The sequence below is a fragment of the Pristis pectinata genome, chromosome 22 (genome assembly GCF_009764475.1).
Source record: "Pristis pectinata isolate sPriPec2 chromosome 22, sPriPec2.1.pri, whole genome shotgun sequence".
In the NCBI taxonomy this organism is placed as follows: Eukaryota; Metazoa; Chordata; class Chondrichthyes; order Rhinopristiformes; family Pristidae; genus Pristis; species Pristis pectinata.
In genome coordinates, this window is record NC_067426.1 from 12,251,718 (window position 1) to 12,266,191 (window position 14,474).

Genomic DNA, 14,474 nt, shown 5'->3' on the forward strand with positions numbered 1-14,474 from the left:
ACCAGAAATTAAACTGGATCAACCTCTGCAAGAGCAGGTCAGGTTGGATATCATGTGGTGAGTGACTCAATATCTGCCATTTCAAAGCCTGAGCCCTATCTACAGGATACATTAGACGTGTGATGAAATACTCTTCACTTGCATGTATGAGTGGTCCTTCAACAATACTCAAAACTTGACACCATTCAGAGCAAAACAGTCCACTTGATTGGCACACCAGTCACCTTAAATGTTCGATCCCTCTACCACCCGTGTTCAGTGGCTGCATTGTGTGGTGTCTACAAAATGTACTGTAGTTACTTGCCCAGACTACTCTTGACAACATCTTTCAAACCCAGGTCTTACACTACCAAGAAGGACCAGGACACCAGGCACATGGAAACATCACCACCTGCAGGTTCCCCTCCAAGTTGATTTGGAAATGTAGGGCGGGTTCTTCTTCATTGTCTGCCTAAATCATGGAACACTCTACCTTGCAACACAGTCACTAGAAGCTCTGCAATGTTTCAAAAAGGCAGCTCACTCTACCTTCTTAAGACAATTAGGGATGGAACTTTAAATGCTGGCCTTGATAGCAGTACCCGGATCCCCAAAAATGAATGAATTAAAAAAAATTATAAGATGATTAGTGTATCCATTGCTTCACAGTCAAGCGACCAATAACAGCAATTTTTGTTAGCGTATTTAAAATATGATTCTTCGGCTGCTAACTGCAGATATATTCCAGGTGGTTTCATTATCCAGTCTTGTGCTTCAGATTTCTATCGTTGATCTCTTGTTCATCCTGATGATGCACCAATTTCCCACAACTAAGCAGAGTAGTTAGCTAGCTATATTTGCACTTTTATGTGCCTAATCAACAAGTATTCAAAGAAAATTAAATCAATTTTTTTGTTCCTGGATGTTTCTTGCAGTGTCCTGGAGATTACCCTTTCATTCTTGAGGATTGATAGCTGTACCTAGCTAGGGTCTGCAGCAGGTAAAATGCAGTTGTTTCGTTCCGTGTAAAGTGTTGTCAGGATCGTGGTGTATCCTTGACAGGCATGCAATAATAACTGGTGCTGAGGCTGTTGGAAGTTTACACTGGATATTTCCTGTTAAAGGTCATGAGGACCTCTGTACGTGTCTTTTTGTCGAGGCTGGGTGCCATTAATACCATTCAGATTATTATTTTGATTTTTATTTAAATTGGAAATAGTTTCACAAAAGAGGATTATTTTGCAGTTTTATTAGAAGTTCAAAACTTGCTGGGCTTTCTGCTTTTTGAGTAAGATGCACTGAATTGATTGGAATGGATTGCATAAGTAACTGTAGACCCATTGGCCAAGAAATGTGTTAGTATATGGATTGTATTTTAATCTTGATGTGCATAGGCTATTGATATTTTCATTAAAAATATTATAAACAGGCTTTGTTTTAATGAGCTTAATAATAATTTTAACTGTTGTACATGCTGCAAATTTTTATAACTTGCAGACTAGGAAAGGTTTCATGAAAGTGTATTAACATGAGTTCAATCTCCTATAAGGGTGCTGCTGAAGAAATTAACAGTGTATGGTTAAATTTTGCTACTAGCTTACTTGATGTGGAAAACAATCAGTAGTAAAAGACTTCTTTTCAAATATTATTTTGTACATGGAGAGCAATCAAAGCTGTATCGTTCCAGGATAAAGTTCACCTGAGCACGTGGTCATTCTGTCAATGAGTTATTTGAAGTAATGGAACAACACCCTAATTTACTTTGCAGGTTTGGCTTCAAAACTACCAGAGGATCTTGTTGGATTTCCAATCAACAGACGGTATGGCAGCAGATATGATGCTCTATGTCATGGAGGGCATTTTAGTCTTTCAGTTTGGCTTGTCCAGAATGATATCTTTCCTTGTGAAAGAGAAGTTGAGGCTGTCCTGATTAGTATTATGGGATTATGAAGGTGTTTAATGGGGAGAGAGGAAGTAATGCCTCCACTTTAGGGAGTCTAAAGATGGGGGCAACAAATATAAGATGATCACTAACAGATCCAGCAGATAATTCTGAAAAAACTTTTCGGTGCAAAGATTGGTTAGGATATGGAGCTTACTGACTGCAAGAAGTGTTTGAGGTGATTAGTGTAGATGTATTTAGGGGAAAGTTGGAAAAAAAACACATGCAGAAGGCATATCAGGGTATGCTGGTAAAGATGAAGGAATTAGTTGAAGAAGGCTCGTGCGGAACATAGCATGATAGACTGGGTGGGCTAAACAGTCTGCTCTGTTTTGTATTTGCTGATTCAGCTATCACACTGGTGTAGAATGTGCAGCAATTAGTGTTCAAACCTGAAGCAATTATGCTTTTGAATGCATCCTGGATCTGAAAGGGTTGGGAGTGAATCAACACAAAGAATTCAGATTATGTACCAAGAACCACTCCCAATGATACTGTCTCTGATATGAAGGCAATATAAAAATATTGTGCAATGTTAAAAGTGCTTGTGAAAATTCTCATATGGCCAATTGGTGTGTACTTTGATCTGCAGCTTAAAGCAGTCAAGGTGTTCCTTGCACTGACCTAGAATGAGTCATAAAAGTGCCCATTTGAAACGCACAGAATTACTGATGTTGATTGGCATGTCACAGTTTTTGATCTCATCCATGCAGAGTTACTGGTTTAAGGGTAAAAATTAAACTGGGGTTCCTGATAATCTCAAGTTTAGGCAAATTAGAAGGCCTATTCTTTATCACGTTTTTTTTTGTTTTTTATTCATGCTTTAAGTAGTCAACCTGATGCCAAGCACAATGTCAACAGTCACCTATGGCAAAGGGTTTCATATTCCAGTATTTCTCTGGGCAGAGGAAACGATTCTAACTTCCTGTTCATTGTTCTGGTGGTAATTGAGTTGCAGTCACTCATTAGTTTGCAGCCAGTGGAAACATCTTCATTGGATTACACTCAGGAAAAGGAACCAAAAAGCAAGTCAAATGAATATCTTTGAGTTGAGAAAGAGTGAGGTTAACCTGAGTTATATTTCTCTGCACAACGTAGAGGGGCATTTAGAACTGCCTGCAACCATTTTTTTTTGTCAGCAATGGAAGGAAATGAACCAGTGCTGGGATATCCTTCGTTGTGTAACTTTTTTGTGCGAAAGGGGGTTGAGGTGGTTTGGAGAGAGGCATGGACATCTCTAAATCTAGCTATTGTTTATCTAGGAGCTTGGGCTAATGATCTGATAAACGCAAATCAATATTTACCATTGCCGTTTCAGAAATCCAAAGCTGATGCCAGCAAAAATGATGATGGTGATGTTGTAATGTAATAAAAACCCAATTGGTTCGTTAATGTCTATTTTGAGAAGGAAATCTATATCTCTGCTCAGTCTGACACTTGTGAATCCAACACCAGTGTAGTTAGTTCTTAACTAACATCTGGGATGACCAAGCAAGAAACTCAGTAACATTACTATCACCTCTGGCGAAGTCAAGAATGGGCAATAAATCCTGGCCTTGTCAGTGGTGTCCATCTCCCAAAAATGAATATATTTACATAGAATGTTTGGCCAGCTTATTTCTCATGTGACTAGTTGTGTAACAAGTGTGTTATGATTTTTTTCAGTTTGCAATAAAGGGCGTAATCTCCTGATGCTGTTTTCTGCTTCCCTTCTTTACCCTGAAACTAAGTGTTCATTTTATTCCTTGGGCCTTGGTTCTATCAAGAACCAGGTTGTGTAATCCTGTGCTAATGAACAAAGTGTCTTTTGATTTGTTTATGATTGACTGTCATCTTCAGTTGCTGAGCTCATTTGTGCGCAGTTGTTGTATTCTTGCCTTAGCATAAAGTGTAACATTTTATTTTTAGTTTATTAAAAAAACCCTGTTGTTTACACAAAACTTTGTTTCTTCATAAATCACTGACCTCATTACCTTTTCAAGCAGAGCTTGTGAGGGAAGAAAAATTGTGGCTGAAAATATTTTGCAGATATACACATGGCCTCTTCAATTCATGTGGCTTTACATATTCGTAATGTAATTAGCTGCAATTTCTTCTAAATGATCACTGCCTGGATGCTGTTTATTAAAGGAAATCTTCCCAGCAAAATAGTCTTTCTTCATTTCTGGACTGTAGAATCATCACGGAATGAGACAGCAGAGGAGGCGGCCATTCTACCTGTCCTGTCTGTGGCAGTTCTTTTGATCGACCTGTTCAGTTCATCGCCCTCCCCTGCTCTTCCTGCCCAGACACACGGTACATAATTTAGTCCATTCCCTTTCGAAAGTTTCAATTAAATCTGTTCCTACCCTCACCTCAGGTCATCCATTCTAGATCAACATAGCCTTTCTGTGCATTCCCTTCTTTGACTTTTGGTCCTTCTGCCAGATCTCTAATCCCTGGTTAGCAACCCTCTTTCCCACTGGAGGCCATCATTCTTAACCACTGCAGCTCTTAACAATGACCCCCATTTCTGTAGTCTCTTTTGTAATTGAAGTTCTACATCCCTGTTACCATCATGCTGAGTCTTCTCTGTACCATTTTTCAGGCCTTGACATCTTCTTGAAAATGAGGTGGCCAACCTGTGGCTTAACCAGTAACTTTTAAATGTTCAGCAAAGCTTGTCCTTTCTCTTGCTCTCTTTATGTCCTACAGTAACAGTTTGTGGATTTCATTGGCTTGACTGGACCCTGACAGGTGCTCTTGAAAGAAAGTACTTGCATTTATAGAGTCATATCTTCAGTCCAACTCTGCCCACCATCAACCACCCATTTGCACTAATCCTTCATTAAGTGCATTTTTATTCTCATCAACTTCCCCCAGATTGTACCACTCACCTACACACTTGTGGTCGGTTAACCTGCTGACTCGCACATCTTTGAGATGCGGGAGGTAACTGGAGAACTCAGAGGAAACTTGTACAGTCACAGGGAGAAGGTGCAAATTCCACACAGGTGGCACCTGAGATCAGGATTGAATCCAGGTCACTGCCATTCTGTGGCAGCGGGTCTGCTAGCTGTGCCACTGTGCTGCCCATCATAATATCACGTGTCTCAAAATCCTAAAAGTACTTGTGTTTTAATTACCTTGCAGAAGAAATGCAGAAACTTGTGTATGTTGGGGTGAGCCTAGGAGATGGGGAACACTGAATCATTCCTTGTGAATCTTTGAAATGTCAATATTGGCCATTATGACAGAGCTCCCTTCATCTGTGTCAGGAGGTTGTGCATTTGGGGGTTCAACCCCATAACTTGATGTTTCAGAAAAGTACTGAAGTAGTGCTGCATTGTTCAGGTGAGCTTAACAGGTCACATGTCACAGCTTGGAGAAAAACTCCCAGGTAGTATTTATTCCTGAACCAGTTTCAGTTATAAACAGGTTCATGTCACTTATCACTGGTGTTTGTGGGATTTCACACTCCTGTCTGTTACAGCAATGCCTACATTTAACAAAAAGTCTTCAATTGACCATGTAGTACTTGGTGACATGCTGGAGGTCATTTTATATTGCTCTCGAAATGCAAGTCTTTCTATCTTCAATGTCCATCTGAATCCTTGACAGATGAAGGACTGTAGTTTAATATCTTAGCTGAAGGATGACCATGTAACTTTTCTTTGAAGTTTGTCAACCTTAAGATGTTCTTTCTGATTTGAATCTCACCAGCTTAACAGATGTCATACTGTGAAAGTTAGGTCTCCAACTGTTTATTACAGCTGTTGTAGAAGTATTTAGAAAGCACTTTCCTTAGATCCATTCTCTGTGCAAGCTATTTATCTCAATTCTCCTTTAACAGGGAGCCATTATTCCTATACAGGTAATGGCTCGTCAACAAACTTGAGGATAAACAGAATCTGGTGGTCTTGGAACCTATTTTCCATTTCTGATGTTGAAAGAGGATCTTTTTTCGGAACAATCTGATGTGCATTTATTACTGAAAATAATGAGATAGTATAAAAGCAGCTTATAAAAAGCCTTTACAACTTCAAAACTGCTTACAGTATGCATTACACATTTGCCACCTGATCTTGTTTTAAAGTTGTCCGAAGTGCTCGACTAGCAGTTAACTATGTTTCAAAACCTTAGATGTACTGAAGTAACAGTCTTACTGACCTAGAATTCACTTTAGCTAGACTTTAAATTTGTTAAATAGTGGTTGACTCTCCACTGCTCCGCTCTTCAATCTGCTTCTTTCCACCCCACCCCAATATACAAGCACACATCTACTTCACCTCATCCTTTGACCTTTTCTTGAAGACACAGGCTCAAATGAGGAAGGAAAATGGGGGTCAGGTCAGCCATGATCATACTCGAGAATATATGGCCTGCATCTGCTCATATCTCTTAGATTGTGTTTTTCCCTACTTAAAGGAAAAACATTGGATCTACATCGTTTTGGGTTTGAGAGGCCCTCTGCAGTATTTGTTGGGTCATGGGGTGAGTGATAACAAGTGTTTCATTATCAATGAATTCCAGGAACTCACCATTGCTATGCCATTTCGTGTAAATACCTGGTATAACAATGTGTTCTGGAGTAGTCCTGAACACCTGGAGCTGGTTGAGGTGAAACTGATGCAGCAGTGAGGATGGGAATTGTATCCCTATTTGGTTCCCATCAAAGCTAGAAGCACTTGCCATGTTTTAGTCTTGTGACTTATGCAATCAGTGCCAATCTTTTGCCATACCTGTGAAATAAGGAGCAACATCCAGCATGTTTCTCATTTTAATTATTTTTAGACAGAAGAATGGAAAAAACATTCATCATGCTTCTCCATTGATGCAAAAACTGAGTGATTAGTTCTTAAATAGAGATTAGCGAACTGCCTTGTTTTCTTCTATAAATTTGCATGTGTGGAGCGATAGCTGAAGACTCTTGGATCATCCCTTGGATGCAGGGATGTATTCTAAACCTAATAACAGCTGCTCTTGGGACTCCTGAACAGAAGGAATACTATCACTGTCAGAAGGAGGTGGAGATTTCTCTTGATAATGGCAGTTGGGGATATATCTACTTTTGTATTTAAGGAATAAACTTCATGCACTTCACAGCTCCAAAGAGTTGATTGGTGCAGACGTGGTGACCATTGCTGTACTTGTGTCAGCTGTGGGTTAGTGGTGCAAATCTAAGTGCTGCTATTGTCACAGCAAAAGTGCACCAAAATAGCCTCAGCTAGCAACTTGAAGAAGAGGAGTCTAATTCTAAGAAGGTAGATTATGTTCAGTTCCTGACTGATGAAATTCTGATAATCACATCTGGTCATTTTAAAGACCTACACTGCAGATTCATCAGGGAAGTTTACAGGGAGAGATGTTTGTGCAATGTGTAGTTAATGGATAATGTGCACAGAATTCTTCAATAAGGTCTTGAAGCACGATTGACATTTTGAAAATTGGATGCATGCATGCTGTAATATTGCTGTGGTTTTGAATTCTAATTTGGCAGTACTACTATTTGACTGACAACTGTAATTTCAAATGTATGGCTATGTCCAGAGCTGCTGATATTTACATGAGTTAAACTTCTGAATCTGTTTATCCTTATCCTCTTTCACTATTTCACCCCCCCCCCGCCCCCCCCCCCCCGCTTCTCTCTCCCCTGCATTCTCTCTCAGGCATATTCTCTTTCTTTTCCTCTCCTTTTAATTGTTTCCCCTAATCTTTTAAACATTAGATTCAGAATTCCTCTTGAAGGATACAATGTACATAGCTTGGTACCAGTCCCTATGTGAAGAGCAGATCACTGGATTACAGATACTGAACACCTTACACTAAAAAAAATTCTATTTGTTCATTGTGAAGAAGTTTGTATTTTTACATAGACATATGTGAGGAGGAGTTGGCACAGGAAGTGCAGTGCAATTGCAAGTTAAAAATAAAAAAACACAAATGCTGGAAAGACTTGGTAACTCTATTACTGTGTGAAAGAAGGTGGTAGGTTATTTTTGTTTGTGCTTTAAAAGATGTTTTGGCATGCTATCCAATAGCTAAAGGAGGCTATTGAGTCTCCAATATGCAACTCCTTGCAATAGCTAATACACAGTTGAATCTATCTTCACCAAAGAGATTGTGCTGAAATTCAATATGATGTAGAGATACATTGCTTAAGAGCATTAAAAATTGGGGGCAGGAGTAGACGTCTGGTCCTTTGAGCCAGCCCTGTCAAGGCTGTTTATAAATTTGGCAAGCAACAGTGTTTGAAAGATCGTTGATCTGACCAAAGCGTAGAATGAAGAGATATGGAGGAAGATGGTGTTGGAAAGCTCGACACAGGCAAAATTTTCGTGTTTTTCACCCTTGGCCTCCTCAGTCATACACTAAGCCACTGGCTGTGTTGTGGAGGTTTGTCAGCTGTACATAATTGCCCCAAAATAACCTTTCTTCCCAGAAGGGAAAACACCCCAGCTTTTGCTTTCAGTTTGCATGACAACTGGCTGAGAATTTTCCATCTCTCTGTGATACTAATGCTTGAAGGATTTAAGCAAGTCAGATTGAAGGTCCAGGTTTTATTCCTGGACTGCAGTGATATTCTTGATTTCAGCTGGGATGCGATATTTGTCTCTGGGTAAATCAGCTACACCTCATCCTCCCAATCACAATGTTGTGAGTTGCCTGTGGAGGAAAATTGTTTATGAATGTGAAGATTAATGGAAAGATTGGCCTCAGCTACGCGATAGCTTTGCTGTCAAGAGTCACAATCAATCTTATGTGAAGAATGGTGATTTGGGAATGGTGCTATTTGGCATTAATTAACCTGTACTACCAATGTCAACAGCTGATGCACAGGAAGAAAATGCAAAGCTTGCACTTTGCATTCTGACCCTGTTTCTTATGTAAAAATGATAGATGCTGCAAGATTCTAATCTTGGGCTCTCACTGAAAACAGAAAAATCTAATCCAAATCTTGCATTTGAGCCTTTGCATTGTTCATGTCACTTTGGTCCAAAACATGCAATTACGTAATTATGCCAAACTAGGCAGAATAACCACACGTGGTTATTCTCCATTTGCTTGGAATTAAAATGCAGCATGGAAATAGTCTGTCACTCCTGGATATGCTCAATGTAATGCCGTAGACTGCAGATGCATTTGTACAGGCAGCTTATTTGCTCTCTGTAGGCACTGATGATGTCTCTGCTCAGCAGAACTTAAATGTGTTTTTTGTTTCCTCACTGCAGACCTAAAACTAGTCCCCATGACTCACTGTTGATTTAAATTGAACAGTTCATCCTCATTTAGCTTTCAAGGTGACTTTTCCACTTAAGAATGTGGTACCTATTAAAGAGTGATATGTAATTGACGTAGCTGGAATAATTTTTTTATTACATTTTTCCATTCCTCACTCATCCCTTGAAACCAGCAACCCATACAATTTCATTGGGAAATTTCTTTTTACTCAGACTGACTTTCTCTAGGGTGGATTATGTGTTGGGTCGTCTGTTGTTCTCAGACTTCCTGATACCTCCTTGTGCTCCGAGAGTGATGGCCCTACAGCTTGAAGCAGTGTGTTCCATAGGTTCGCTGAAATAAGAAGCCAAATAAAAGTGCTTTTGGGTTAAACTACCTATTTTCAGAACTGATCTGGGAATCAATGCTTGTTGTGTGGAGGAAGATGAGCTGCAGATAAGTTCATGTCCTTTGAAGACTAACCAATTGAGGTCATTGAATGGTGATCAGGAGCTAATTTCCTTTTATCTTCCAACTGTTATTCCCTTCTCATGTTTGCTCAAGAAATGTTTGGTGAATTGTCACATGAGCCATGTGAATTCCGTCACTCCTTCACCGAGGATCGTTACCTCGCCGACTGGATTGGAGCAGTCAGATTTGCATTGGAGAGCTTATTACCAACTGAGTTTTTGGCAAATTCAACTGTTTATTTGAACACAGTTCTACTAACGATGAAAATGTGAGTGATCGAGTAGATGTCTGGCCCCCTTTCTTCCACGTGAAGCTGCTGCAGTAAAGGACAAGATGTATTGGTTTATTATTGTCACTTGTACCGAGGTACAGTGGAAAAACTTGTCTTGCATACCGATCGTACAGGTCAATTCATTTACACAGTGCAGTTACATTGGGTTAGTACAGAGTTCATTGAGGTAGTACAGGTAAAAACAATAACAATACAGAGTAAAGTGTCACAGCTACAGAGAAAGTGCAGTGCAATAAGGTGCAAGTTCACAACAAGGTAACAACAAGATGTGTTTAACTTTTGTTTTATTGAAGCCATTTTGAAGGCTAGTTAAAGGAAATGGCCAATTAATGGACATTGTTAGTTGCCCAGTGTTTAGTAAATGGTGATGTGATATCTGCATCATGGCCTGTGAGTCTTGTTCAGCCTGTTCATGTTTTTCCTAGTTAATACTCACTTAGAATTGCTGATTTAAATTCTGAATTAAATGATATTCTTTTGTTCTTTTTTTTTGCAACGTTGTAGGAAATGCTTTCAAATCTGAACAACTGTTTGTCAACTACTGCCATGCTCTTATTTAACTCTACAGAAATGATATTGGATAACATAAGCTGTGGTAAACAGTACCATTTGAACCTCAGTCTGTGACCTTCATTGAAACCAATCACTGCTGTAGAAACCTTGATTTGCAAAGTGCATTTCTGTTTGTTACTTTGTGTATTGGTCTAATGCTAATTGACTAAAGATTCTAAAGGTTGTGTGTGTTCTGATAAATGTGCAGCAATTTAAGTTCCTGTGGAAATATACCTGGATCTTTTTGCTAACTGAAATTGGATTTGATGTTTCCGTAAACAGGAAATAACATTGAGTCTGACTTATTTAAAAGCTTTAATGTTAAAACAGAGAACAGTACAGCCCTTCAGCCCACAGTGTTGTGCTGACATAGCTAATTCCTCCTACCTACAGAATGCCCATATCCCTCCATTTTCCTCTCATTTCATGTGCCAATCCAAGCCCCCCTTAAAAGCCCCCAATGAATTTTCCTCCACCACCCTATCAGGCAACGCATTCCAGGCATCCACCACTCTGAGTAAAAACACTTCCCCCTCACATCTCTTCTGAACCTACCCCCCTCACGTTAAATGCATGCCCTCTGGTATTGGATCACTCAATAATGGGGAAAAGATGATGCTTGTCCACCCTATCTATGCCCCTCATAATTTTATACACTTCCAGCAGATCACTCCTCAGTCTCCGCTGCTCCAGGGAAAAGAGCCCAAGTTTGTCCAGCCTCTCCTGATAGCACATGCCCTCTAATCCAGGCAGCATCCTAGTAAACCTCCTCTGCACCCTCTCTAAAGTCTCGACATCCTTCCTATGGTGAGGTGACCAGAGTTGCACACAATACTCTAAATGCAGCCTAACCAGAGTTCTACAGAGACGCATCATGACTTCTTGACTCCTATACTCAATACGTCGATTAATGAAAGCAAGCATTCCATAAGCCACCTTAACCACCCTATCTGCCTGTGTAGCCACTTTCAATGAGCCTTGGACTTGCACACCAAGGTCTCCCTGCTCTTCAACACTGTTCAGGGTCTTGCCCTTAAGAGTGTACTGCCTCTTGACATTAGTCCTACCCAGTTGCAACACCTCACATTAAAGTCAAATTAATGAACAAAATGCCCATAATTGCTTGCTGTTCAAAGCCCTCTTCCCTGATTGATGTGAAAGTTAGTGGTTCAAGTGGCTTCAGCCCTTGTTTCCCTACCTAAATTTAGTCATTATTAGTTGTGTGACATAATCACAATTAGTCCATTCGTCACAGTCATAAGAGTTGTACAGCACAGAAATGGATCCTTTGGCCCTCCACATCCATGCCGACCTTGTTTCCCATCTGTACATATCCCATTTAACTGCAATACATCTGAACCTTTCAAAGCTTTGCCTGTTCACGTGCCTATCCAAATGTCTCTTAACTGTAGTGATTGTATCCGATTCCTCCACCAGCTCTGGCAGTGAGTTTCAGATATCACCCATTCTCTGTTTAAAACTAAACTTTCACCTCGAGTTCCCCTTACAACTCTTCCTCTCACCATAAAGGCTGTCTTGTTTTTGATGCCCTTATCGTGGGAAAAAGATTCTGACTCTCTACCCTATCTATGCTTCTTTTATAATTTTATATACCTCAAAGGTCACCCTTCAGCTTCCTTCACTCCAGGGAAAAACTAGCCTAGTCCTATCTACTTGTATTGCCATTTTCAGAGAACTATGGACTTGAACCCCAAGCTCTTCTGTTCACTACAATCAGAGGTGATTGTAGTGAACAGAATTATATAATCTACCTTAATGCCCTATCATTTACTGTACATCTCTTACCCCTGCTTCCCAAAATGCATCATCTTGCACTTGTTGGGACTAAATTCCCATCTACCAATGCTATGCCCAACTTTCCATCTGATCTATATCCTACTGCAGCCTGGGACAACCTACCTCACTATCCACAACACCACCGATTTTTGTCTCATTGTTTTTTTGTCATTCACAGACTTTATCATTCCTCCTATATTCACAACCAAGTCGTTAATATAAATCGCAAACAACCAGGGTCCCAGCAATGATCCCTGTGACGCACGTTCTTGGTACTTCGGTCTCTGGCAATTGAGGGCATGTTAATTTGACTTCAACTTTCCCTTGTCTTCTCTTTGCTCAGTGATTGCACCTTGCATATATGTGGACTGCAGCAGTGAATACTGAATATTAGCCTACTGCAGACAGTTCTGTTTACTTAAAGGTATCGAGGTAATGGTGATGTTACTTCCATTGATGTTGTTTAGAGTAACTTAAGCGTAGAGAAGAAGTGAAGCTTGGATTTCCTGGTCTGCTATGTTCAATCTGTACTGCATGATGCATTACTTTATTGGAATTGGTTTACTATTGTTACTTGTACTGAGGTACAGTGGAAAAATAGGTCTTGCATATTGTTCATACAGATCAGTTCAATACACAGTGCATTGAGGTAGCACAAGGTAAAACAATACTGAATGCAGAGTGAAGTTTCACAGCTGCAGTGGAAGTGCAGTGCAGGTCGACAATAAGGTGCAAGGTCATAATGAGATTGAGGTCAAGAGTCCATTTTATCTTACTAGGGAACTGTTCAATAATCTTGTAACAGCGGGATAGAAGCTGTCCTTGAACCTGGTCATACATGCTTTCAGGCTTTTGTATCTTATGCCTGATGGCAGACGGGAAAAGAGAGAGTGTCCAGGGTGAGTGGGCCTCAGTAAGGCAGCCAGCACGTCTTTGATCATGCCGGCTGCTTTACTGAGGCAGTGAGAAGTGTTGACAGAGTCCATGCAGGGGAGGCTGGTTTCCATGATGTGCTGAGCTGTGTCCACAACTCTCTGCAATTTCTTGAGGTCACGGGCAGAACAGTTGCCAAACCAAGCTGTGATGCATCCAGATAGGATGCTTTCTGTGGTACATTGATAAAAGATGGTGAGTGTCAAAGAGGACATGCCAAATTTCTTTAGCCTCCTGAGGAAGTAGAGGTGCTGGTGAGCTTTCTTGGCTGTGGCATCAATGTAGTTGGACCAGGACAGACCTTTTGTGATGTTCCCTCCTAGGAACTTGAAGCTGTCAACACTTTCGACCTTGGCACTGTTACTCCTTAGTATTTGTCAGTTTCAAAGCCATCTTGGTATCAGGGTTAGTCAACGTCACTTTTCAAATGGGTGATTGAAGCGAAGCGAGTTATATAATCTACCCGTCAATATATAATGTAAACCGTTAACCCTACTGTTTAAAGTGTATTCATTTTTTTAAAATTCAGCATTACTAATGAGTTATATTTATTATTGTAGTCTTTCAAAGTTTAGTGTACAATGGGAGTTAGAGAAAACAGTTCAGTAATACAAATACACAAATATCCAAGCACCAATTCACATGAGAAACAAAACTGTGGATTATTTTTTGTCTCCATATATCTTTAATAATGATTACAGGAAATTATAAGCAAGTCTGAATGCATGAGGATTGCATGGAGTTCAGTAAGACCTTTCACAAAGTCTCACAAGGAAGACAAGGCCAATGGGATCCAGGGCAATTTGGATCCAAAATTGGCTCAGCAATAGGAGACGCAGGGTGATTGGATGCCTGTTCCTAGTGTTCATCAGGGATCGGTGCTGCGACCTTTGCTGCTTGTGAATTGTGATTTGAATGTGGATATAGGAAGCATGATCAGTAAGTCTGCAGATGATGTGAAGGTTGTGGAGGGTAGTCTTGGGCTACGGGATGATATTGAATAGTTGGTGAAAATGGCTGATAAATGGCAGATGGAGCACAATCTGAATAAATGTGAGGTGATGCATTTTGGAAGTACTAATGAGGCTAGGACATGTACCATGAATGGTCAGGTGTTAGGGAGCATCGATGAATCGAGGGAAGTTGGAGTAGAAATCCAGAGATCCTTGAAGGTGGCATCGCAAGTAATTAACGTAGTTAGGAAGGCTTATGGGATACTGGCCTTCATTAGATGGCATTGAATACAAAAGAAGTGAGGTTATGCTCCAACTTTATAAATCTTTGGTTCGGCCTTAACTGAAATACTGC

General features: G+C 40.2%; 1 protein-coding gene across 10 annotated transcripts in view; it reads left to right on the top strand.

Moving 5' to 3' along the window:
* The window catches only part of LOC127581662 (phosphatase and actin regulator 4-like), a 129,346-nt gene that overhangs the window by 26,653 nt on the left and 88,219 nt on the right, over positions 1-14,474 (top strand). The window lies entirely within an intron of this gene.